At 39.2% G+C, this 27,857-nt stretch overlaps 1 long non-coding RNA gene across 2 annotated transcripts; it reads left to right on the top strand.

The window, feature by feature from the left end:
• Positions 1–222: 222 nt before the first annotated feature.
• LOC115273790 lies at positions 223–11,283 on the top strand. 2 transcript variants are annotated; one of them, XR_003900954.1, is made up of 3 exons: positions 223–1,000; positions 6,349–6,440; positions 10,708–11,283. It is a non-coding gene; the product is annotated as an uncharacterized LOC115273790 (long non-coding RNA). The 2 variants fall into 2 exon arrangements; XR_003900953.1 differs by lacking the exon at positions 6,349–6,440.
• Positions 11,284–27,857: the final 16,574 nt, after the last annotated feature.

Raw genomic sequence — 27,857 nt, 5'->3', positions numbered from 1 at the left:
GGCTGGTGGAGCAAAGGTGAATACCACATTTACACAATATACTTGTGTCTTCCAGACACAATCCCAAATGCGCTTGTCCTGATCTCAAATGTACCATTCCATTAAACAATGGATTGCTACTGTGACCACCCAGCTTTATGACACAGTATCTAGATTATGACTTCCATGTGCATAATCATTTGGTGTCCCATAGCACAGTCAAGTGCTCAGTCTCTACAAGGGCCAAGGAGCACCTCCAGGAGCTAATTTACACGTGATAGGTGGCTCTCTGTCACAGAAGGCAAGACCTTGGTCCAGAACTTCAGACCTCTACAATGCGACCTTCAGATTACGTTTGTTCATTTGGCCCACGGACCAGATCAGTTGCCCCATAGTTGGGACCTTCATGGAGAAAATAAACTCTTAGGCATTTGCAGCTCTTCTTACCTGCAGACAACACTGCTTTTGGTAACCCAAGGGCCATCCTCCAAAGAAGAACTTCTGGTGTTGGGTGTTAGAGTCGAAAACAGACCAAAATGTGAGATGGAATACACAAAAGAGGAAGAGAGAGTTAAGAGTATCTGAAGGGAACACCATCATTACCTGTCATGTTGTCTGCGTCTACCATGGTCCATCACATTTTTCCAGACAGGTGGAATGCCCAGGGATATAATGGACACCACTAGCATTGCGGCTTTAAATCTTTGAGGGTAACTCTAGCAACTCTGCCGGGGATATCTCCAATCATCCTACCAGTCAGGAATGGTTAAATGTTTTTCCTGAGTGAACAGTTGGGAAACATGTTTCATTAGCTTTCTATGAAGGTCCTGCAGGATTGAGTAATTTATAACAGTTTTTCCCTCTTCCCCTGTTTTCCTATCCTTATCCCTAACTCTTGATTGCTGGCGAACACATCTCAAAATAAGGCACCTACCATAAGCTTTTGTTTCAGGTATGTATTTTGAAGACACAGGCCAAGATTTCTGTTATCAAGAGGGATCCTAGGAAGCAGACCCTCCAGGTAGGATTTTGGATTTCATTCACTAGCCATATGAGAATAAGAATCCCATTGCTTATGGTGAGTAGGATGGTGATAACCCCTTGGATGTAGATACAGGCAGAAGTTGTTTGTGGCACTTGAATGTTATGGGGGCAATAATAATTATATAGGTTATGGAGTGGCCTGGCCTTTGTGAAGTGCTTTTAAAAACCTGGAAAAGGGGAATAAATAAGAAGCTCGAGTCATTAAGTATCAATTTAATACATGTCGTGAGATCCTGAAGGGCTCCCTGGCACATTAGAAAGCCCTACATCTTACACAGCTACAGATGAGTTTGCTTAAAATTAGACCCAAGTTCTGTTTGTGAAGGGACAGGGCTGTTTCATTTATGCATTTAGGTTTGTTTATACCTCCGCCTTCCATCAAGAATCCTAGCCTAGCCTCCCTTAAAGAAGAAGCTGATAAAAAGGCCTATTGTAGGTGGTTTATTTTGGAATGCGAACTCCATGAAGCAGGAGTAAAGCATATGGATAAACAGAAGAGTGGGGGAAAATTATTTGGATGACTCAGTCTGGGAGAAGCTTCACAAAAGCCTTATGAAATGCATCTCCAAACTGTCTGCTCAGGAAAGAATGGAAAAAGCATTTACTCGTTGGCTCCTCTCTTTGGTTAGTCAGAGATTGCTCCGAGGAATGTTAACTCCTCTGCTCTTGTGGATCATGCATGTGTCAGTTCCACCTGGTTTCTTTAGGGTGTCTAACTCCATGGTGTTGGCAAAACCCCAGGGCAGGAAGCAAGAGAGGCAAGACACGGTCGGTTCACACATGCACAAGACTGCTTGAAAACTTCATGTAGTCATTTCCCAGAGCAATGGGTAGAGGAAGAAGCAGGGCCCAGATAGTTTGAGGTAATGCACAAAATATACCTGATACAGCGAGGAAAGACAATGTTTCAGGGAAAGGGAAATGATGAGTTGTGTCAAATGATGTTATAAGGAAAATGAGGGCTGAGGATTAACCTTGGGCAACACTGGGGGTCATGGTGACCTTGACAAGAGCAGTTCTAACAGAGGGATGGGGGCCAAAGTCTGATTCATCCACCTAGACTCAGCTCCTCTTCAATATGGCTCTGAAACAATAAAGCACAAGATAGTGACGCCCTCAGTATCTGCCATGTAACTTTCACATCTATCTTGGCAATCATCCTTGGCTTCTTTAGTTGCAAGGGAGGAGCAGTTCTCTTCCTGTCCAAGGGCTATCCTGTCTTCTCCCAGCTTCTCAGGGTCTTCAGCCTCTTAATTATTCACTTTTCCTTCTATGCATAAAAAGTATGGGGTGCAGAGAGCACTTAAACCAGCTCAGGTCTCCCCCTGCTCCACATTCCCTTATAGATACAACTTGGTTTTCTTTCCCCAACTTCCCAACTTGAAAGAGCTTCTACCTTCACTATCTCTGTGTTTCTCACCTCCGATAGGTCTCTTTCTCACCATCTGATTTCCAGCCCCCGGCCCCACTACTACACTGTAAGGGCTCTTCCCAAGCTTATCAATGACCTCACTGTGGCTCCACCATCTTGGTCTGATATTTCCCTCCTTCTCTGTCTTAACCTCTCTTCAGCGCTTGATTTCTGTGACCGTTTCCTCCTTCTGGACACACATCCTTCCACTTGCTTCTTTGACAATGCTTCCTCCTGGCTTTTGTCCTACTTATCTGCCCTCTTCTACTCCCTTCGCATCCCCCCAACTTCTTTGAAGTCTCTTTTTCCTCTGTCTAGATGGTCTCCCTCGCTTCTGACTCCTTGATTCTCCTCCTCATTCCTTTTTCTGGCTTCTATTGCCATTTCTCTTGGCTAATGACTCCCAAATCCATATCTCACATCCGTGTCAGTCTTCCCCCTGGCCCAGCGGACATATGTACTTGCATGTCTCCAAAGGATCTTCAATCTCAGCTTGACTCACAGGGAACTCAAAACTTCACCCCTCCCCCTCCCCCAACTACACTTCCTCCTGACTCCTTACCTTGTTAAACACTGTCATCTTCCCTCTGCCAGGATCACCCTTAGCCCTTGTCTCTCTCTCTCTCTCTCTCTCTCTCTCTCTCTCTCTCTCTCTCATTTCTTTCATCTAATTGATGAAACAATTTTGTCAACACTAACCTGTAATTTCTCTAGGATCTATTCACTCTTTGCCATGTACAGGCAGGCAAATGTCAGGTGTACATGCTACCACAGCTAGAGGGAGTGTTATAGCCAGCGTTCATTTTGATTGGCCAGTGGTCCTAAAGCACTGATTGTTAAGCATTATTAATATCACCCTTATCTACCATCCCTTTCCCAGGACAGGCTGCCACCAGGTATTACCTGAATTGGAGCATGACTCCCTATTTTTGCTTTCAGTCTCTAATTCATTCACTGCTCATCATTGACCAGAGTAACGTTTCTGAAATACAAATTTGTTCACATCACTGCCCTACTGAAAACTTATTGCTGACGTCTTATGTTCTCTATGCCTAGAAAACTCTTCTTCTTCTTTTTTTTTTTTTTTCCAATTGGTTAACTTGTACTCAGCCTTCAGGCCTCAGCTTATATGTCTGTTCCTCTGGAATCCTTCTTTGACCATCCACTCAAGTCTTGGTTACCTTTCACTTCTCTCATGATATACTCTATTTCTTTTTTTTTTTTAATGTTAAATGTTTATTTATTTTTGAGAGATATAGAGAGACAGAATATGAGCAGGGGAGGGACAGAGAGAGAGGGAGACACAGAGTCTAAAGCAGGCTCCAGGCTCTGAGCTGTCAGCACAGAGCCTGCCGCAGGGCTCGAACTCAAAAACCACGGGATCATGACCTGAGCTGAAGTAGGATGCTTAACTGACTGAGCCACCCAGGTGCCTCACTATTTCTTTGATTGGGACAAGTTGACCAACACTCCCCTTTTCCTCATTTCGTATTCTATCTGTAACCCATGCCACTAAGGCTTTCATCCCCACCACTCTTCTGAAGGGACACACATCAGAGTCGCCATCTTCCCAAGCCCAGTGATGAATCTGCTGTTCTCATATTCCTAGACTTCTCAGCAACGTCTGACACTGCTGGTCACAACTTTCACCTTGAAATGCTTTACTCACTTGGCTTATGGGCTACTAACCTTTCTCAGTTTTCTTCCTACCTCATTGTCAGTTCCTCATCAGCCTCCTTAGCTCCTCTACCAGACCCCCAAGTGCTGGAGTCCTCTGTGTTCACCTCCCCCTAGACAATGCCATCTAGCTTCAGGGCTTTGAATACATTTATATGCTGATGGCTCCCGAATGTATATCTCCAGACCTGACCTTTACCCTGAGCTCTAAATGCTCTATCCAATTACTATTTGACATTTCCATTTAGATGGCTAATAGGCATCTTTTTCTTAATATGCCTAAGGTGGGTTGCATGGTGGTCCCCAAAAAGATGGGTCCACATCCTAACCCTCAGAAACTGTAAACGTTTTCTTATTTAGAAGAAAGTTTCTTTGCCAATGTAATTAAGCTAAAGATCTCAAGATGCGATCATCTGGAGTATCTGAGTGGGTCCTCAATCCAATGACAAATGTTCTTTTATGAGAGATAGAAAAAGAAAAGACATAGACACAGAGCAGGAGGTCAGGTAAAGATGGAGGAAGAGGTAGAATTACGCAGCCCCAAGCTGAGGCTGACGCCGCTAGAAGCCAGAAGAGGCTTCCCCCTAGAGCCTCCAGAGGAAGCATGACCCTGCCGACATCTTGATTTCTGACTTCTGGCCTCCAGAACTGTAAGAGAATAAATTTCCGTTGATTAAAGCTACTACACTTATGGTAATGAGTGATAGCAGCCATAGGAAACAAATATAATGCCCAACCAGTATTCCTGATTTCCTCCCCGAAGTCTTTTTTTCTCATCTTCCTAATCTCCATCAAGTATGCTAAAATCCATCTTATTCCTCTGGCGTAAACCCCTGGGAGTTACCCTTGGTTCCTCTCTTTCTATCCCGCCTCACAGCTGTAAGCTTTATCCTCTGTTTTTTGAAAATGACTCTAAATCTAATCGCTTCTCATCCAGCCAGCAGTTACCACAGGGTTTCAGGCTGGTGCCATGTTTCTTCCAGACTGCTGCCTTCCTCTCCTAGATGGTTCCTTGGTTTCATTCTTCCTTGAACCACTACAGGGCCCTCTTAAACTCAGACACCGTCTCATCTCTGATTGAGGCTTTCCAGTGGCTTCTCAAGTCACAGATTAACCATGGTACCAAAATGTGGGCTCAAGGGCCCCAAATGGCCTGGCCCTTGTTACTGCCCAACCTGACCCCCACTCCGCTCCTTCTTGGCCACCTTGCTCCAGCTGCTCAGGCCACCGATCTGTCCCTTGAGAACTCCAAGCTCCTCCCTCTCACACGTGCTTATACCTGCCACTCCATCTGCTTGAAAGACTCTTCTCCAGGGTTCTCCCATGGTCTGCTTCTTTCATCCATTAGACTCCTCTCTTCCAGAGCTTGCCTGTGACAGCCTGTCTACAATGACCATTCGTGTCTTTTTGTCATCTAAACCATCTTACTTCTTCATAGTACCAATTACCTAAAAGGGTATTATTTTACACTTGCTTGTTTATCGAGTGCCTCCCCTACTGTAAGGTAAGCTCTGTGAGGACAAGGGCTTGGCCTGTTCTTCAAACAGCCCTCAGAATCTAGAATAGTGCTTGACATACAGTAGACCCTCAACGTGTATCTATTGAATGTTCAGATAATGAATTTTAACAGACTCTTTATCTGTAGCTTGCTTACAATCATCCTCAAGAATATGTGTTGAATCAGTGGATGCATAAATGAATGTTTTCTTGATCAAATCAGCTGGAAGAAATCTCTCCCTCCTCTGAACTCATATATGACATTCTTTCATACATCAATACATTATCCTACCTTTGAGGCAGTTCATTTGTATCTGCCATCTCTCTTATTGACCATAATAAACTCCTTAGGCTCAGGACCACAGTCTCTGTCATCTCTAGTTCCCAACAACAGATTTTGTCATACGTTGCAGAGAGAGGTACGTTGATAGGTATTTGGTGACTAACTGGATGAATGAGCGAATGGATGACTAAAAAGGACATAGCCTATCAACTTCTAAGCTTCCACATGCTTAACACTATTGAATCCTTTCAGATTTATCCCAGATCTGCTATAGCTCTCCACCAAATCCACCACTTGAGGTATTTGAGTATCAAAAAAACAAAAACAAAAAAAAACTTCATTCCTTCCCTCTGAGCAGTGAATAAAAGAGGCAGCAAGTAGCAAAACACTCATGATACCCAGGGGCCTACTGGACTCTTTTTTTGGCCACTAACTCACTTAATTTGGTGTCATTTAGCACATTACAAGATTGTTCAAGAGTACTATAAATGATGTCAGACACCATCAGAAATCACTTCAGAAAATCATTGCCTGTGGCCGGATCAAAAGGTGAACACCTGGAAACTAGCAATGCTAGAAAAACAGAATAAATCATTTTTCTCTTCACCCCCTTAGGTATTTGCACCTTTTCCCTCTAAGGAATGTCTATATTAACTTAAATTTTAAGCTTCTATAATATAGTTATAAAGCCTTTGTATAATAAGAAAATACTCTGGTACCTGATTGAAGGGGAATTCTCCTGGGTTCTCTCACTCCTGGTTGCAAAGTTCTGGGCTGTTTTCAGGCCATTTTATTTATTCAGGTTCAAGCTATTCTATTTTGCTGCTATTTTCAATATAAAAGCAGTCATATTTAGCCAAATCATCATCAACTTGAATTTCCAAGAGACGAACTTAACTGAACTGTATATATTTTAAATTAAATATTTTAAAACTGACTTTAAAAAGCAACGTGGCAATGTTTAACTGTTCTGAGCCTACTAGTTTAGGCAGAATGCTTTTACATCTTTATGGTTTTCTTTATCTCAGAAGACGGTTGCAAAAAAAGGCTGGCTGAACTGAATTCTTGTCTGAACGACAGTTAATTTTAAGTCAATTATTTATTTCTTGGAGTGTTCGCTCACTCACTACTGCCTCCTCAGTGCCTCACGGAATGGTGAGTGTGGTCAAGATGACCTCACCTCCGCTGTCAGGGTGCCTGGGAAGGGTAACTTACACTAAATTGTGAGTAGATACCCAGCCCGTATCCAGCCATGCCCGTATTTGCCACAGTTCTTCTCCCCAAGAGATACCAAAGCTGGGCTTTCTTAAAGTAGTGTGGGAAAAGGAAACGAGATGTGGGAAAAATTAAGACTTTTAGGGGGTTGTTTTATAGCTTGAACGTGGTTTATCTGAAATTTTGTGAACTTGATATGCTATTGTGTTAATGCATCAAGGCTGCAGAGTTCAAAAAGAGATGGTTTGTTTGAAATTATGGCACCAAAATGTGTTTCCACTTAGGATTTTACAAAACAAATGCTTTGGAGATTTGGAGAAGGGCACAGCACGGAAAGAAAGATCTTTCACGTTTTAATGTTAACATTCGCTTCTCAGTGCTCAGAGGAATTCAGCCTGGTGCGGTGTGACAATCACAGTCTTGAGAGGAACATTCACAAATGCCCAGGAGAGTTTTGTTCCTCTGAAAAGTGAAACTACTTGACTCTGAAGACAGTTCTTAAATAAGATTGCTACTTTCCTGAAACGTTACTAGACTGGAATATATGGTGAACTATATATCCCTGGACTCCTTTGTTTAAAAAATGTAAAACTGTGAAATTAATCAACCGATCAAAAATGCGTTTCCAAGTGAACAGTTTGGTCTCTAGATATTTTTCCTACTTTATATTGAATAACCCGCAATAAAACAGATAAGGAAAATATGTGTGTATCAAGTATGCATGTGTGGGGAGGCAGGCGCTCTGTGCTGGTTGGTTCATTCATTCATTCACTCATTCCTCTTCCTCCTCCCCATTCACAGAAGGACTGGGGAGGAATAGAGATCTGGCAGAATGTTGGAGAGGGAGAGACGACCGAAGGGCACGTGCACTTGAAAAAGTCCGTCCTCCTAAGAGTACATCCCCATGCTCTTCAGAATCTCTGCCCTATATTGTTTAGCTTTAAAAGGTTAAAAGATAAATACATAAACAGAAGCTCAAGATATATTTCCTAGACTTGCCATTCACATCTGACCTTCAGGGTTTTTGACATATTCAAGTTTCACTCTCCTGTTAGTTACCTAATCCTTGTTAGCAAATTTGACACACACACAAAAACACAAAACACAAAACAAAACAAACAACAAATGTTAAAAAAAATTAATTTTGTTTAGGGGAAATTTATTTCACTACCAGACATAGATGTGCTGCTTATATATGTTTTAAACATCTATGTGTATTATATTTTATAGGCATTATATTCATTCACATATAAATATATAAAATATATTTATATAAATATAATATGTGTATATATTTATAAATACATTCTATATGTATATTTTATAAATATATTCTATATGTGTATATTTATGAATATATTCTATATTAAATCATATACATATATACTTATATATTCATATAAGTATATTAATACATATTTATATACTTTATATATTTTACAGAAACAAAAAATAATATATTCATGTGAATATAAAATATATTAAATATAGTCATATGAATATATTTTATTTTATGTAAATATAAAATTTATACTTTATATAAATATGTGAATAAACATATAAAATATAACATATTGGGGCACCTGGGTGGCTCAGTCAGTTGAGCGTCAGGCTTCGGCTCAGGTCATGATCTTACAGTTTGTGGTTTCGAGACCGGCATCAGGCTCTGTGCTGACAGCTCAGAGGCTGGAACCTGCTTCTGATTCTGTGTCTCCTTGTCTCTCTGTTCCTCCCCCACTTGTGCTCTCTCTCTCTCTCAAAAATAATAACATTAAAACATTAAAAAAAGAAACATAAATATATATTTATGTAAATGCAAATATTAATATATTTATGTAAATGCATATATGTAATAATACCTATATTACACTATGTATATATTATATTTACATGTAATATATATTTTTCTGAAACATTACACATTAACTAGATAAATATTCAGAAAAAATTTGCCACCTGGAAGCAACTTTCTTTAAGAGACCTTATTCTGAATCCAAAGTAGAATTTAAAAAGGCAAAAAGTTTAGGTATGGAAGACCACAGAAATCCATGCCTGGGGAAACTCTAGCTGATACTCCCCCTTCTTTGCTTGAAGACTCCTGTCTTTTTTCTGTTCCTTTCTGCTGCGACTTTATCTAGTATCCCTTTCCAAAGCCATATTTATTCTTCCTTCCACCTCCTACCTTACATACCGTACAGAGATTATACATAACCTTTGCTCTCCACAAAAAACAGGCACAGCAAGGTCGCATAGCCAAACAAGAGTAAATAAGCAATTATTCAAAAATCTTGTTCACCGTTGAGAAAAGGATCCCCAAATCCTACTGACCTTCCCATCATCCATGATATTTTATGTTAATTCCATGTGGACATCAAAATATTGGAGACATGAAGTCACACTTTGAAATTTAAGCTAAGACTTTTTAATGTTTAATGAAATCATGAATTAAAGCAATCTTTTTACTAGACAGTGATTGGAAATATGCCTTATTAACCAATAATTCAAGGCTAAATAGTATCACTGGGCAATCGGCTAATTATCTATTCACTTCGTTTGAGTATATAGAAACCTGTGTCTGGAGTTTAAAATATGGCCCTTCTTGGATACTAATATTAAAATAATTAAAAATGAATATCATTTATTCCCTTTAGTTTTCTTAATTCATCTAGAAAATAGCCGGAATTCTTTGTTTTGAGTTTATTTGCTTTTGAGAAGAGGATTAGGCCTAAAAACTGTATTAAAAATAAGCAGTTTGAAAGCCTTTTAAACTTAATATTCTTAAACTTAACCTTTACTTATTTATTTCTAGCAAGCGCACTGACACTTTGATGATTTGATGTACAATACAAGAAGTTTGGGTAGGATACAAGGATAGTATTATAAGTAGACCCTAAATAAAATATTCTACTGATGAAAAGTGTTTTGTTTCAGTCAAAAGACTCATTGGTCCTCATTCTGCCCATTATAAAAGGGGTGGGTCCAGTGAGGGGGTCTCCAAGCCCACTCCTAGCTCTAAAAGTTGTAATTCTGAGATCCTAAATTTTTCAAAGACGTCAAGTATTATATTTTAGTGTTGATGATGAGAGGAACAAGCACAAGTCAAAATATTTGAAAAATTATGTACATTTTTCTCTGTCTTCTCACAGGGCCTGAGTCTACTCTGAGCCAGAAATACATACTGCATATCTTAAAAAAAAAATCAACCACATCTCTTTAATGTTAATACACTATTTGATAGGGTCACTAAATTAAAAATTCTTGTTTACGTAAGTTACAAACTGAAAGTCTAAGAGGTTTATTCTGAGCTAAGGCTAAAAGGAATAAAGGAACGTCATGATTTCATCCTAAAAGAGGCAGATGAGTTGATCAAATTTTAATTAAGATTGGGACCCAGCACAAGTTTGAGGTGGGATGAGGTGGTGGGTAATGGGAAGGCCTGTAGGAGCCTAAAAAGTCCCCTTTGGAAGTTATTTCTAAAAGAGAGTAAACAAACTTTTTTCCTATTTATTTTGTGTCATAAGCACTAATTTGTTAAAAACTGTCCCTTAAAATTCACTAAAATTTAGAGATACTGATTTTGCTGTTTCTTTATTTTTTTTAGATGGATTCAGAAATCTAGAGACACGCAAGGAACTTGATTGTGGCTTTTACTGGTTTCTGTTACCCGAATGTCTGTGAGCGCCAGGACCCAAACTCCATGAATGCTGGGAGCTTTGTCTCTTTTCCTCACTGCTGTACCCCCAGCGTCTAGAATAATCCCCGGCATACAGTAGACACTCAACCAACATTTGGTGAACAAACAAATGAAGGAGGAGGGTGATTGTATTTGCAGATTTGTGTTCTCAAAATGTCTGTCCCCTCCCTTCCCCCTCTCAGACTTTGGGAAAACCTGCAGGGATTAATTGATAAACAATGTAATCTTTTTAGTCTTTTTATGGGATATTCCCCAAACTGTGCTCTGATCTTATCTTTAAAACCAGCAAAAAATGAATTAACAAGAACCCAGTAAAGCTAAGCAGGAGCAACAAATAAGTAGCCCAAATTAAGAGGATGCGAATGCAATTCTTTTCTTCTTGACCAGTTAGCATTCAAACCCTCTCTTGCTCAAGGTTGTTTCTCCCGGGCAGAAGAAAATGAATTATTGGATGAATAAAGTTGGAGAAGGCTGACTCTTTTATTTCCCCCTTGAAAACTTAATGATAGTCATAAATACCACTAATTATTACTATAAGCAAATTTGTACAAGGTGCTTCTTTTGTGTCAGGTTCAGTTATAAGGGCTTCATACGTATAAACTCAAGTACTTCTCACAACTGCCCTGAGAGATATGGCCCGTTTCCAGCCCTATTTTGCAGACGAGGAAGCTGAGGTATGGAGAGATTAACCTGGCGGTCAGTGGTGGGGTCAGGAGTCAGGCCACAGGAGCTCCAGAGTCTACACTCATAAGCACTCTGATCTGCTGTCTCCGAGACTCTGCAGAGACACATTTCCAGCTTTCTTTAACGCAAAGTTCTCAAATTTACTTGACCACCTGTACCAGTTAATGTGTCCAGAACGTAATTTGGCAAACGCAGCAACAGAACATTTCTTTGGTTCCCTACAAGTCAAAATGTTGTCATAAGAAAAGGAATTATACTTGGAAACAGTCCCCTAATTTCAGGAGAAAGTTAACATGGAGTGAGTTTGAATTCTCATCCTCCCCATGTCCTCTAACTCACCCACCAAATAAGGGAAGGGGGTGAGAAATTCTTTGCCTGGTCTTAAAAACGAAACTTAATGTCTTAGATAGAGATTTATGAGACCAAAACCAAAGAGAATACCCAAAAAGTACATTGCTGGTAAAACACCATGACAAAGGAAGCCTTGAAGTTCATGAGGAAAGAATGCTAAGAAATGTTCAGTCCTCCCAAGTACCCAAATCTGGACTTTTCCATGCAACGTGAGCCACTCCAGCTGCCAGAGTCTTCACAGCCACCAATGGGATTTAGACGGGCTCAGGGGCGAAGTCTAACTTAGAACCCTGCTTATGACCCTAAGTAAGGGAAGTAGGCTTGACTAGATAAGGATATATTTCTTAGGAGAATAAGGAAGATGCGCTTGCCCTTCGGAGAGACATGCAGCGGGTCTGCAATTCAGAAGACGGAGCTTTAAACATCCTCAGCTGTATTTTGAATTCTTACTCCCATCCACCAAGTTCAAGTTTAAGGTGGGGGGGGGGGAAGGATAGTAGGTGGGAGAGATGGAAAGAGCAAGGCCCACAGGTAGAAAGAATAGCTTCCAAATCATTCCACCTTGGGGCACCTGGGTGGCTCAATTGGCTAAACATCTGACTTCAGCTCAAGCCATGATCTTGCTGTCCGTGGGTTCAAGCCCTGCGTTCGGCTCTGTGCTGACAGCTCAGAGTCTGGAGCCTGCTTTGGATTCTGTACCTCCCTCTTTCTCTGCCCCTCCCCTGTTTGTTCTCTCTCTCTCTCTCTCTCTCTCTCTCTCTCTCTCTCTCTCTCTCTCTCTTTCCCTCCCTCTCTCTCTCAAATCACTCCATCTTCACTCCCAGTCACCTTAGATGGACATCAGCACCAGCTTTGGCCTGAATGAAGGTTTGCATCAAAGGCATCTTGCAACACTCCAACAGCTTGACTTTAGTTATTTCATCACTCACTGCCGAATGGGACATGAATTCAATATGTCCTCAGAAGGAAAGGGGTTGGTGAATTGAAGTTGTCTGAATTTTCCTTGGTTTTTTTTGTTGTTGTTTGTTTGTTTTATTTTTAATTTCTGATTATCGCTGGTCGACAAATCAGATAGTGTCAGAAGCCAGAAGGTTTGTGAGTTCTACTGTAAACCGTGCTATTTTAAATATCAAGTAAGGGGAAACTGGGTTTTAATTCTTTCACTATTAAGCTCTAAAGTTTACTTTACTAACTTTCATTGTTAATCATATATGTTGACGTAACTCTTGAACAAAGGAAATCTTATATGTGTGTGTAAAGAATCACACGCGTGTCCATTCTCATAGTCTCCCAAAGTTAAAGGTACGATATGAGATATATCTTTGGAATATGTAATAGGATCCTTGACTATTTCAATGGATGGCTTGAATTAATAGAAACATAGGGAAATTATTCTTTAAAACCATGAATTCACAACTACAAAGCTTATTTTTGCTTTGCTATTATTAATACAATAAGAAGTTTGACTTTGACCTTCGAATCACAAACGTGGAAAACATTAACAGTATTATATTTACATGTTCTGAGCCTCTCTTTTTCTGTCTTAAACGGAGGCTTCTGATAACTTTGGAGGAGTCCTTGTGGCACCAAATAAAACTAAACAATTCAGACAGACTAAGATCAAGGAGGTCTAGGGAACCAAAAGATTCCAACTCCTTGATAAAAGGAAGTCTGTTTGAAAGCACTGGCAATTATTATTGTTTTAAAACTATAATTTAAGAAATAAGTCTTTATAAAAATAAATATTAATCTTTTAGAAAATCTGTCCTTTATAATATGCTCTATAGCAGGGTTTTGTTGATAAAAAATGTCTTCCTATTACTAACCTAGCCTTTTTCCTTTCACCACGACACATTTAAACCATCTCAGGATGAATTAGAAGGCTGCCAGCATCCTTAATGTAACAGTACATCCCTCACCCTAAAATAAGCCACCTTTTAAAATGTTGTAATTTTTCCTGGCAGTATTTGATACTTAAGGTTGGGTTTTGGCAACATGAAATAAAATGAGATTTTTGTCTTTCAGATTGTCAGTTTCCCTCCTCTGGGGTAATAGGGTGGAAGTTTGTTACGAATTTTAAGTTTTGCAAGGCTTCTCTGTAATATCGCAACAGGCAGACTGTGTGTGTTGTCATAGACTACAGGGGAAACCACAGTGCTGTCTTTTTCTTGCTTTTCAATCTCAATAAGCAGTAGCCACAAATCACGCTTTAACGGGACATACTCCAGAGACAGGTATATAAGAGAGAAGCAGCATGGAAACAATGGTCACTGGTGCCCTGGCCAGGGGATTTCCAGTAAGTCCTCAGTACTAGCCTTCCCCAAATAGGATAACAGGCTGGAGATTTGTTCTGAAGCTTGTGACAGCCTGAAAAGACTTTGCATGAATCCAAGTGTCTGTGAATACTGCTGACTACAGCTCAGTGGTTCTTTAGACATCACGTTTTCTTAGATTTCCTGCTGAAATCGCCACTTTGGGAAAGCTTGCAGGTTGAACCACATTTCTGCTGTCAGAGAAATATATCAAAAGATAAAAGAATTGTGAGTCTTTAAAGGATAGTTCCTTTTCAGACTAAAGTATATGCAATGCTAAAAGATTACATTGTAATGATGTTTCCAAATTATTAAAATGGGTTTCTAGCCTCATTGGTCTTCAGACACATTACAGAGGCAGTAAGTACTTTATTAAGAGAAGGTGGGTGCTGAATCTAATGTTTTGGTTGGAAAAAATCGGTAAATGTTGATTTCTCAATGACTAAAGTAAGCCGTCTCCTAAAACAAAACAAAACAAAATGAAATTAAAAGCAATTTGATTTGACCTCCTTAATCTCAAAAAGGATGTGTTTTCATCCCAAAAGTGTATATACTTACAGTAATTGACATATTCTGTTGATTTACTTGACAAATGGTAATGGGCCCCAAGTTACCAGGATAATCTGACTCCTTGTGAAACTCCCTAAATGGGGATATTTTCAAACATCGTGGGCTATAGTTGACATCAGTTTCTGGTGTAACTTGAACTCTTCCCAGAGTTAAAACATTCTCACCCACTAAAGGGAGCCTGTTACCAACCCAAGTAATTTAGGTTACTTGTAAACAGATTTTGGCCCGGATGGGAACTGGAGTTTTTTGGAGACCTTGATGAATCTCACTGAATCTTGTTTTATTGTTGAAATCTCATGGGCTCATCATACAGGTGAGTTCAATATCACTAATTGTAAGGGAAGCACAAATAAAAACCACAGTGAGCTATTACTCCACATCCATCAGGATGGCCACTATCACAAACAAACAAAGCAATAACAAGAGTTGGCAAGAACGTGGAGAAACTTGACCACTTGCACATTATTGGTGGAAATGGGAAATGGTGCAGCCACAATGGAAAACAGTATGGCATTTCTTAAAAAAATCAAAAATAGAATTATTATCTGACCCAGCAATTTTATTTCTGGGTATATACACCAAAGAATTAAAAACAGGGTCTCTAAGAGATATTTGAACACCCACGTTCCTGGCAACATTATTCATAATAACCAAATGGTAGAGGTAACCTATGTGTCAATGGATGGATGGACAAATAAAATGGATGGATAGACCAAAAATATATATATATATGTGTGTGTGAAATACACATACAACGGAATGGTATTCACCTTCAAAAAGGAAAAGAATTCTGACCCCGGTTATAATAAGGTGAATCTTGGGGACATTATGCTAGGTGAAATAAGCCAGTCACAAAAAGACAAATATCATAGGATTCTATTTATATGAGGTACCTAGAGTAGTCCAATTCATAGAGACAGACAGTAGAATGGGTGGTTTCCAGGAGCTAGGAGTAAAGGGAATGGTGAGTTGCTATTTAATTGGTATTAAGGTTTGGTTTTGCAAGATAAAAAGAATTCTAAAGGCTGGTTGAGTAACAGTGTAAATGTACTTAAGATTACTGAACTGAAAAGTGGTTACTATGGTGAATCTTATGTTGTGTATTTTAATTACATTTAAAAAAAATTAAATTTGTCTTTTTTCATTTTATTTAAATCCAAGTTAGTTAACATATAGTGTAATAAAGATTTCAGGAGTAGAATTTAGTGATTCATCACTTACATAGAACATCCAGTGCTCATTCCAGCAGGTGCCTTCCCTCCTTAATGCCCATCATCTGTTTAGCCCTTCCCCCCACCCAACACCCCTCCAGCAACCCTCAATTTGTTCTCTGTATTTAAGAGTCTCTTAAAGTTTGTCTCACTGTTTTTATCTTATTTTTTTTCTTCCTTTCCCCTGTGTTCCTCTGTTTTGCTTCTTAAAGTCCACATATGAGTAAAATCATATGATATTTATCTTCCTCTGCCTGACTTATTTTGCTTAGCATATTACATTCCAGTTCCAACCATGTTGTTTCAAATGGCAAGATTTTATTCTTTTTGATTGCCAAATATATTCCATTGTGTATATATACCATATCTTCTTTATCCATTGATCAGTTGATGGACATTTGGGCTCTTTCCATACTTTGGCTATTGTTGATAGTGCTGCTATAACCATTGGGTAGCATGTGCCTCTTCAAATCTGCATTTTTGTATTCTTTGGATGAATACCTAGTAGTACAATTGCTTGATTATAGGGAAGGTCTATTTTGAATTTTTGAGGAACCTTCATACTGTTCCCCAGAGTGGCTGCACCAGTTTGCATTCACATCAATAGTGCAAGAAGGTTCCTCTTTTTCTGTGTCCTCACTAACATCTATTGTTTACTGAGTTGTTTATTTCAGCCATTCTGATAGGTGTGAGGTGGTATCTCAGTGTGGTTTTGATTTGTATTTCCCTGATGATGAGTGGTGTTCAATATCTTTTCACGTGTCTGTTGGTCTTCTGGATGTCTCCTTTGGAAAAGTTTCTGCTCATGCCTTTGCCTATTTCTTCACTGGATTATTTGTTTTATGAGTGTTGAGTTTCAAAAGTTTTTTGAAAATGAATTTGGATACATTTGTTTTTAATTACATTAAGGATCAAAAAATTTTGATAATGAAGGGTGTCTGGGTGGCTCAATCAGTTAAGCGTCCAACTCTTGGAGTTGGCTTGGATCATGATCTTGTGGTTCGTGGGTTCATTCGAGCCCCTTGTCAGGCTCTGTGCTGATGACATGGAGCCTGCTTGGGATTCTCTGTCTCCCTCTCTCTCTGCCCCCCACTCACTCACTCACTCACTATCTCCTAAAATAAAAAAATAAACTTAACTTTTTTTTTTGCTAATAAGAAGCATGAATGCAGATGTGCATGCAGAAATAAAAGCCTGCATGCACTGCTGGCGGGAAGGTAAAATGGTACAACCACTTTGGAAAACAGTCTGGCAATTCTTCAAGTGATTAATCATAGAGTTATCATATGAGGATGTGCCAGTCACAACTTCCAAAACTGAAAACTGAGAAACAAAGAGCAGTAGGGCTGAAAAAGATGGACCAGAATATTCCGGGGCTGTAAGATATAAAGATGTAATATACGCATAACGGGAATACCGGAAGGAGAAATCAACGGGAGCAATTTTGGAAACAATAATGGCTGTGAATTTCCCCCAAATTAATGTCAGACACCAAAACACAGATCCAGGAAACTTAGAGAATATCAAGCCAGATACATACTACATTTGGATGTATCATATTCTAAGTGCAGAAAACCAATGATAAAGTAAAAAAATCTTGAGAGAAGTCAGAAGAAAAGTGAACGGAACACCCATGACATGTGCCACAACAAAAAGGAACCATAAAAACAACACACTAAGTGGAAGAAGTTATCACAAAAGGCCACTTATCATATGATGCTGCTCATATGAAAGTCCAGAAAAGGACAAATTTGTAAAGACAGAAAGTAGATTAGCAGTTGCTCAGAGCTGGTGGGGGGCGGGGGGGGGGGGTAGAGGGCTGACAGCTAAAGGTACAAGGTTTCTTTCTGAGGTGTTAGAAACATTCTGAACTTGACTGTGGTGGTGGTTGCATGTATCTGAATTGAACATTCTAGATTGATGAAGTGTATCATCAGGGAATTACATGTCAATAAGGCTGTGAAAAATGCTTTTGTTAAATGTGAAGGTGGTTGGTCTCAGAGCTCTAGTGTCTAGTTCTTTGCTCACAGAAATCTGAAATTCCCATCCAGTTTGAGCCCTTGACTGGATCTAGCATTTCTCTGATTCATGATTTATACACATAATCTAAAATACTAAAGACCTTTGGATTCTGTGAAAACCTTAGCTATATGAATGACTTTTCTGGCTAACCTGGTGGAATCTTGCCTTCTTTCCTATTCTTAGGACTTACAGCTCTCAGGACATTTAAAGTAATATCCAAAGAATCCTGGAGACCTCACCCAGCTTGCCTCCCCCCACACAAGACTGTTCCACTGCCAACTGTGATATGGTAAGACACTACTATTCCGAAGGTGCTTTTCTGTGACAAAAGATAATTTACAGATAATACTAGTATTCTGAGTCACCAACTTCCCAAACTTATAAAATGCACCAAAATTATTAAAAGTTTGATTATTTTGCCCATCATAAAGTTTACATAAATTAGTAATGGAGGGGATGATTTCTACAACTTTAATAGGAATGTTAAGTTTGTCTGAAGCTAGAGTTCACATATCTCCTGAGTATACTTAATATTCGGAAAAGGAACCAAAATTCCAGTAATTCACAGTAAAGCAATAAATGGATATATGTGACCATGGGACTTGTAACTTTTAATTCATATAGAAATTTTGTAGTATATACTGTTATGGGCTGAATTATATCTCCACCAAACTCGTAGGGTGAAGCCCTGACCCCCCAGTATGACTGTATTTGGGGGTGGGACCTCTAAGGAAGTAATTAAGGTTAAATAAGGTCATAAAGGAAGAGATCTTTATCTGATAGGGCTAATGTCCCTAGAAGAAGAGGAAGAGATACCAGGAGTGTTTGCACACAGAAGAAAAGCCATGTGAAGACACAGTGAGAAGCGATCAGAACAATCTCACCAGAAACCTATCCGATCAACACCTTTATCTTCAACTTCCAGCCCCAGAATTAAGAGAAAATACATTTTTGTTGTTTGAGCCACCCAGTCTATTTTAATGGCAGTCCAAGCAGAGTGATATAATACCAATTTTTAAAAACTATTCTGATGCTTAGGGCATCTGGGTGGCTCAGCCGGTTGAGTGTCTGACTTTGGCTCAGGTCACGATCTAGCGGTTCACAAATTCAAGCCCCTTGTGGGGCTCTTTGCTGACAGTTCAGAGCCTGGAGCCTGCTTTGGATTTTGGATCTCCCTCTCTCTCTGCCCCTCCTCTGCTCATGCTCTGCCTCTCTCAAAAATGAATAAATGTTAAAAAGAAAAATAATTATTCTGATGTCTGATTATTTTGAGAAATCGTTTAGACCTTTTTAGGATTATTTCACCATTTTTCCAACTCACTTGGCAACTTCGATGTGCTGTTTTTACCTCATGGAAGCCAAACATTTAATATGCAGTGGGGTGACCCCTGTATATCCTAATTATTTTATTTTTTGCTTTCTTCTCCCCTCCTTTTAGCATTCTTTAAGGATTTGCTATCCCTTTCCTCTTCCTTGAATAATTCTTTATTTAGGGCTAATGCAGTTCAACTGTGTAGTTTGAATTTCTACTAGCACATAAGAATTCCTCCTTGGCATCTTTACTTCTGCACATTGATGTGCTGTCCAGAGAACATGCCAAGATTTCAGCAAATCATGTAACAAAATGATGAAGGGTTTCTCCAAGTTTCGGATTTAGTTTGGTTTTAGTTTTGCCATATTCCTTTCCCCAGGCATTTACCATGGATTTGTCAGTGAGATTCAGTTAGACGTCAAGTTCATCCAGCACCTGAGATATTGAGCTCTTCTCAAAAGCTTAAAACACATGGGAATGGTTGTAACGTATTGGTCTGATCAACTAAACAATGAATTAAGAAAAGTACAGAAAGCTGGATTGAAAATACATCAATAGCAAAACCTATCCCATTGCTTATAAATTGTGACAGTCCACGCAATTATGTTTGTAATTTGAAATATACAAGAATATTTTTATTTTGTAAAGTATAACCTATGATATTCTGGTTTTGGTTAGCCACTGCAGCTGCAGAAAGACAAAAGCCAAATGAAAGCTTTGAAAGCAAAAAGAGATCCCTAGGAGATCTGTAACCATCTCATGCATCATGGTTCCTGAAAGTATGAGACAAAATTAGTGGAAACGATTTGATTTTCACCAAATTGCTCATTCGACAAATTGGTTTTCCAGAAGGTGATTTTCTCCTCTCTTTCTTTCTGAATGTGTATGCCATCAATATGTGTCCATGCAGAACTTTAAGCAGTAAAGTAAACTCATTCAGTAAACTGTGAGTCTTTACTGTGTATCATCTTCCTGGTTGAAACAGAAGAAAACAATGTGTTTCTGACAAAGAACATGATACATTTGCCATCCGAGGAGAACTTTACCGTTAGAAACGTTTTTTAAGCTTCACTGAGGTTACTAGTGACAAATTTAATCTCAATGGAAACATTTCTGGGGTGTTCTATACTAACTAGAAAGATAGCTTTATTCAGCTGGACATTTTAAAGTACTTAGTAAAACAGCCACTTGACAGGTAACATTTTTTCCCCCTTGAAAACAAATTTATCTTTATAAGGGTTTGAAGTGATAAATATACTGAACGTAAGTGAATACTTTGCAGAGACTTCACATGGTTATCCACCGTGCACTGTTAATGTGTAATAAATAGATGTTTTAAATATTTGCTCCTCAAGGTCTCTTCTTGAACTTACACATAAGTTAACCAAATAGTTGGAAAAAGATTTATGGTTATGAAGAGGCCTATATGTCAAGGAAAGTTTTATGATATGTTCCATAATAAATTAGCAATAAATGGATACAGGTGACTGTGGAATTTATGACCTCTAATGCTTTAATACTGCACTAAAGAAAAACTAATTATTAAGGTCTTAAAGGGTAATATAAGAATACCATCTACAAATTGTCAAATTAAGCCGTTAGTGCTAAGTTTTTGAGTTAGGTGCTCTTCAGGTGACTGGACCGGGGGGGAGGATGCATATGTACAGGAGAAAACCTGAAGTAGAAAAGCAACAGTCAGGCTTTCCAGCAGAAATGAAAGACTTACGTCTAAAATGTCTTCTTCTGCTTAAAAAGAGTCATTCTTTCAGCATTTAGTGGCATGCAAAAAAAAAAGGCTAATTTTGTTAGATTCTCCCCTGGCATTTGCGGCACGTTTTCCCCCAAGTCCCATGAAGATGTTTGAATAAAAGAAGTCCCAGAAAAAGTTATCTGCCTAAAAAATCAAATTGAGGCTACTTGCAGGTTTTAGAACTGTCCCTTCCATAAGGGACTTCAATTAAAGCATCGTGGTGGGGAGGCATCAGTACTTTCATCTTTAGTTTTTCATAAGAAAAAAGAACTCACCCTTTTATTCCTAATTTGAACCTCACCAGGAGGTAGATGAGTTTATTTCCTAGAGGGAAGAGGCTATTGTAAAAGTCGGCCTCCAAAGTGATCTTCCAGTTTCCAATCTCTCACCCTTTTAATCCATTCTCCACACTAACACCAGAATGGTCTTTATTTTTAGGGGGGAAAATGCGATTATAGCACATCTCTACTTAAAATCCTTTGACGGGCTCCAACTGCTTAGCCCAACTCCGACGCAAGGCGGATGGCCTTTGTGACCCGGTCCTATCCATCCTTCCAGCCTCGCTCCCTCCCAGGCCCTCTGCTCCGGTGTGTTGGGCCACTGGGTATGCCTGCGTGGCTTGCTCGTAACTCTTCATGTCTTCACCCTCTGTTTCTGCTGCCTGAACCTCCTCTCTCCTTATTTTCCTCTTCTTTCAAGGACGAGCTCAAAGGCCACTTCATGTGTCCTCCATCACAATACAACCATCGCCCTGTCCGATTCCATTGCTTTCTCCACACTTCCATGTGATTGCATCCCCTTCCTCCCATTGTGGTTTAATTGTGTGGGCATCTGTCTTGCTACTAAGTTGAAAATCGTGGAAGGCCCTCATCTAGCAGCTGTCCAACCCATGCATCTCGGTGTAGAGGGATATAATAGTCCTCAGTCCGGGTTTCTTGCATGAAAGAGCTGGGGACGGTGAATTGAAGGGAGAGGCCAGGATAGAAGGGTTACGGGTCTGAGACATGGGTCAGCAGGCCTTTCCCTGTAGTGGGTAGAGCAAGGGGAAAGTTTGGAGACAAATCCAGGTGGACTTTTCATGTTTCATTGTTTCCTCAAGATGCTTCTAGATAAACGCATAGAAAAGAATGCACATTATCTGAGATTGAAAGACATTTATGCATTGGGAAAGTGAAGAAATAAATTATAACTATAATAATAAGGGAAATAAGGTGAAGTCTCTAAATCTGAGAGAGACCACTGCATCCCAGGGAACAGAACTTAAAACCGGAATCAGAAGAGTAAAGTGGGGTCTCACCTCACTCTGTGATCTAATGAAAATGTTTATTTTTTCTTACCTTGCTTCCACCTCTGTAAAAATAGGGATTATAATGAGTACTTGCCAATGTTTCAATGTGGATTAAAGGAGATCATATTTACGAAATGAAAATACCTGCCACTTATTGAAGATCTACTATATGATAGGATTTGTGCCTCACATTTATTATCTTTAATTTTCTAAACATGCACAATGTGGTGGAAATTTTTTAATGCTTTTTTATTTTCAAGAGAGAGGCAGAGACAGAGAGTGAGTGAGTGGGGGAAGGGCAGAGAGAGAGGGAGACGCAGAAACCAAATCCGAAGCAGGCTCCAGGCTCTGATCTGTCAGCACAGAGCCCGATGTGGGGCTCAGACTCATAAACCATGGGATTATGACCTAAGCCAAAGTCGGATGCTTAACCGACTGAGCCACCCAGGTACCCCACGAATTTTTAGTATAAAACTAATCCAGGGGCAGGTTTGCTATGAATTAATGAATCTTAACCTTTGGGGTCCTTCATTTGCCTGATCTCCCTTTAGTCAAACCACTTATGTCTTAGGCCCACAAAACTTGCAACAACTCCTAAACAGATCAAATCTGAAAGTTTCCAGCACAATTTTCCTCCACTTATAGCTTGGCCTCTGGGATTGGCTCACTTCCTTCCCAACTACTCATGGTCTTTGACTCACTGCACAAGCCTTGGGTAAATCTAAGCGTAGGCCGGGCAGTAAAGGTTATTACCAGAAACTCTAAATATTATTCCAGCTCCCTGTGGCTCAAGGTGTACCCTTCAACGTCCATTCTCAGAAAACTTCATCCTTCTCCTCTGAGTTTAAAGAAATATGTCTATGTCTGCTTATAAAATAAATGATTAAAAATATGTAACGTGAAGGAGTAGCCATGGGTATTTATTTGCGATGATAGAGCAGTTCTGTATTGGATGGTGATGGTAGTTACATGAATGACAAATGATAAATTTCATAATAGCATGCATTTAAAAAGAATGCACGTAAAAACTGACCCAGTCTGAATAGGGTTATAGTTTACTTAATTGCATTGTATCAATGTCAGTTTCATAAGGTACTGTGGTTACCAAAGACATTGTCAGTGGGGAAAGCGAACTGAAGATTGTATGGGAAATTTCTGCACTATTTATACAACGTCTTGTGGTTCGTCAATTATTGCAAAATAAAATGTTGAAAATGCATAATGGATTACTTCTAAACTTATTTGAAAAAATTTCAAGTTTGGGGCTTGGTTGGTAATACAGGTAGAAACCATCTCTAAGACACTGGCTCACTCTGCTAATCCTGCTACCCTCTTCCCCAAAACGGAAAAACAAAGTAACAAAGAATCTAGAAAAGTCTCAGTTTTCAATAGCATCTTGTTTTAAGATATATTCCAGTGCGGAATAAAAAGTCCACCTTTCTTCTACCTTTCTCCAAGGGCCAGAAAGGTAGGCAGTAGATTTGGGGGCTCCCGCTGTGGTCCTCTTTCCCACCTATCATCACTAATCACAAACAAGGGTCAGGAGGTTATCTGATGGCTGGATGTGCAGCAAGCAGATCTTCCAAGTGGTTTAAAGAGGATCCTTTAATTGAATGGACGGTTAGACTCTAGGTTAGTGATTTCTAAAGTGCATGCTCGCACAGTATGACGATTTGCTGCTACATGAGAAAAGGGATGAGAATAGAGTAAACAAGTAGTTTTACATCCGATGTACCCATTTGGGGTAAGGATCAATGTTTTATCCCACACTACGTCCTTTGAATTGTGTTTGTGCATGTTGGACTTTATTTTTAAACCCCATTTTGCTTTTATGCTGTTTTATGAAATAATGATGATCGTAGATCATTGTTTATCTAAAGCTCTTGGCAAAATAAAAAAAAAAAAAAACGGCGGTTCTAAGTCGCCCTCCCCATTTTTTTTCCTTCTTATTTCACCAATATGTGAACTCCAATTGGATTAAATGCCTTTAAAGCGTTTTCAAATTCTAATAATTGTTCATTTATATAGTGGTTTATTTAAGTCCTCGTCTTTGCAGAGCTCAGTCCTCGGCATTATGGGGTTTGGCTCTCTAAAAACTAAGCATCAGGCAGGTGCAGAAATACTAATAATGCAAGGTAGAAAGTGAAAAATGCTGTGTAAAGTTTGGAAAATGAGCTGGAAATTTATTCTGACACCTATAAACCCAGGCAAAGGTGGAAAAGGTGAGAACTGAGATGTCAAGAAGCATGAAATGCACTGGCTAGACCTTGGGATAGAGACGGAGCCTCTCATATCAAGACTGATGAGGATGAAGGCTGGAGAAAGGCAAAGCCTGTCAAGTTGGAAATAAACATGCACTAAACTCAAGTAAGTTTAGAAGGGCTCAGACATGACCCAGAATACATATCTTGGGTGGGGGTGGGGGTCCTCAGAGCCCAAAGGGAGGGAAATCATTCATCTCTGTACCCTTAAGCAGGTTAGCAATGACACCCCTTTACAGGCTGAATCTGAAAAAAATTATTAGGTCTAACCTTAGAATTATTTGGTAGTAGATTTTTTGTAGCTGAATCCTTAAAGGCAGTATATTTAAAAAAAAACTCAGTAACTCAATATGTGGATTTCTATAAGTGAGGAGCAAAAGAAAAAAGCAAAACAGGAAAGGGAAAGAGGACGTGAAAAGGGAGACAAATTGCAGAAGTCACCACTGCACAGATGGGAGGGGGTGGGGCGCCTGGGTGGTTCAGTCAGTTAAGCCTCTGACTTCGGCTCAGGTCAGATCTCACGTTCGTGGGTTCAAGCCCCGCATCAGGCTCTGTGCTGATAGCTCAGAACCTGGAGCCTGCTTCCGGTTCTGTGTCTCCTTCTCTCTCTGCCCCTCCCCCTCTCATGCTCTGTCTCTCTCTGTATCAAAAATAAATAAAACATTAAAAAAAATTTTTTTTAATGGGAGGGGGTGGGGGAGTCAGAGAAAGGTTGGTGATGGAAGAAGTCAGAAACTCTTTCATGGAACAGAAGATTCCGTTTTCTGACTTCTTATTGTCACTTACAGCTTTGTTCACAAAACACACAAATAAGAGCAACTTTGAAGGCTCCAGTGCGGTGGCTGGATTTGTTTCAGTGTCTACACAGGTGAAATTCCAATCGTCAGACTCATCATTAATTGCACTGACATTTTATCCAACATATTTCTGACAGTTTTAAAGCTTAATTTGACAGTTTTCCCCCATTTCTAAGGTGTGCTCTATTATATTGATTCTGCGATAGTACGATCTTGAAACCACATTTAAGGGCTGGAAAGGCGTAACCATTTCCAATGTAAGTATTATATTCTGCAGCACATCTTTTTAATATGGTTATTTATAGTGCCAAAGAACTGATAATTCAATCCTCTTGTCCTTACTACCTTTTCCCGTGAAGATGTCCAGGTAGATTTCAAGAGGGGGGCGCTGTACTAGCTATCTGTTGCTGTCTAATAAGCTACTACAAACAGAGCAGCTCATGACACTGCACGTTTATTATCGTAAGGTTTCTGTAGTTCAGGAGTCTGGGCGTAACTAGCCTAGGTCCACTTCCAAGAGACTGCCGGGTCACAACAGTAGTATTGGCTGGCTTTATTCTCATCTGAAGATTCAACCGAGGAAGAATCTACTTCCGTACTTAGACAGGTTGTAGGAGAATTCGTTTGTTGGCTCTGTAGGACAGAGGCTCTCAGTTCTTAGAGGCTGCCCAAAGTTCCCCAAAGTATGGACTTCTCCACAGGCAATTCACAGCAGCATGAGAGAGATGGCATTCTAAGGGTCTGTCTACCATGGCTGCTAAAATAAACTTCACATTTCAAGTATCTTTTTATATGTCAAGAATAGACATAACTAAGAAGGTAAAAGTGATAATGTGGGAAAGTGCTTTTAACAGAGAGTGAAACAGGTAAAGTAAGGACAAAAAAACTTAAAAAGACTTTTAAAATATATTTTTGAGACAGAGAGCGACAGAGCACAAGTGGAGGAGGGGCAGAGAGAGAGGGAGACAAAGAATCCGAAATAGGCTCCAGGCTCTTGAGCTATTGGCACAGAGCCCAGTATGCGGCTCAAACTCGTGAACTGTGAGATCACGACCTGAGCAGGAGTGAGCCACTTAGCCAACTGAGCCACCCCGGAGCCCCTGAAAAAAACTTTTTAAAAGCCCTTTTAGTAAACTAATAAGTGATTAGTAATTTAAAATTTTTAATTAATTTAACTTAATTAATTGTAATAAATTTAAATTAGATAATAATTAAGTGGAACTGAATAAATATGTTAGCTGATTTCTTGAAATGTTTACATGTTAGCAATATATTACATGCTCAAACGGGATACAGAAATCTAAGAAACAAAAGCGATGAGCCAAGAGAAAATATTTGCAACAGATTTAATAGAGAATTAATATCCAAAGAACATGAAAAACTTCAACAAAAACAACCCAAAAGGAAAATACAAAATATGAATAGGCAACTCTCAAAAACCATATAAATAAAGACATAAATGTTTAACTGTTTTTGTAATTAAATAAACAATCAAAATAATAATAAAATATAAATGTTCGTGTGTACCATTGGAAAGATGAAAAAAAAGATTTGTAATCTCAAGAGCTTCCCAAGACATGAGAAAATGAGTACTCATATATTTAGTGAACAGATAAGTTTTTTGGAAGGCAATTTACCAAAACCTATAAAAATTTTAAAAACCTTACTATTAGACCCAGCAATTTTATTTCTGGGAAAGTATCCTAAAGAAACACTCCCACTTTTCAAAAAAGCAATACACAACGATATTCATTGTTGAATTTTATAACAGTAAAATACCAGAAATAACTTAAATGTAGTATAATAAGGAATTTAATATGATAGATTCATGTTACGGAATTCTGTGTAGCGAATAAAAAGAAAGACTTTGATGTGTGGGTACTTCCCTTGAAAGAAAGTTCCATGACATATGGAGTGAAAAAAATTAAAGAACAACATATAAATTATGGTCTTATGTATATAAGTGAGACTTGCATAGATATGTCCCTCTATGTGTGAGGAACATAGAAAGAAGCTGAAAGCATCTACGGTCAGCCATCAACCGCCCATCCCTTCGCGTGGGACATAGCGGGGGGAGGACGGCCAGACAGATTCTCATGCTTTGTTTATGAACTTGATTCATTTGGCTCATGGGCATGGAGAACGTGAAATAAGTGAAGCGGCACCACCTTTTTCTTTGCCATTCTAAATGGGGAAAAAAAACCCCACTTCAATAATTAAAACATAATAAATACTTAAACAACCAAACACCTAAATTTACATCTGTCTTTCCTTGCCAACTTCTTGCTGAGTCTGCTAATTTTCTAGCTTCTGATAAACATAAACAAGAGATGTAAAATTTAAGGGAAATTTCTAGTATCTTCCCACTGATTGGCCTCTCTGTCTCTCTAACAATGTCCTAAATCCGGTATTTATATTCTCTACCTTTCCTAGTTTGTACTGACTTGTTGCCAGTCCTAAAATATATACCATTTTCCCCTCATAAGTTTTATTTTTCAA

This window comes from Suricata suricatta, chromosome 2 (assembly GCF_006229205.1).
Source record: "Suricata suricatta isolate VVHF042 chromosome 2, meerkat_22Aug2017_6uvM2_HiC, whole genome shotgun sequence".
Lineage (NCBI taxonomy): Eukaryota > Metazoa > Chordata > Mammalia > Carnivora > Herpestidae > Suricata > Suricata suricatta.
Note: the sequence above shows the minus strand (reverse complement) of the source record. Positions and strands in the feature narration are given on the sequence as shown.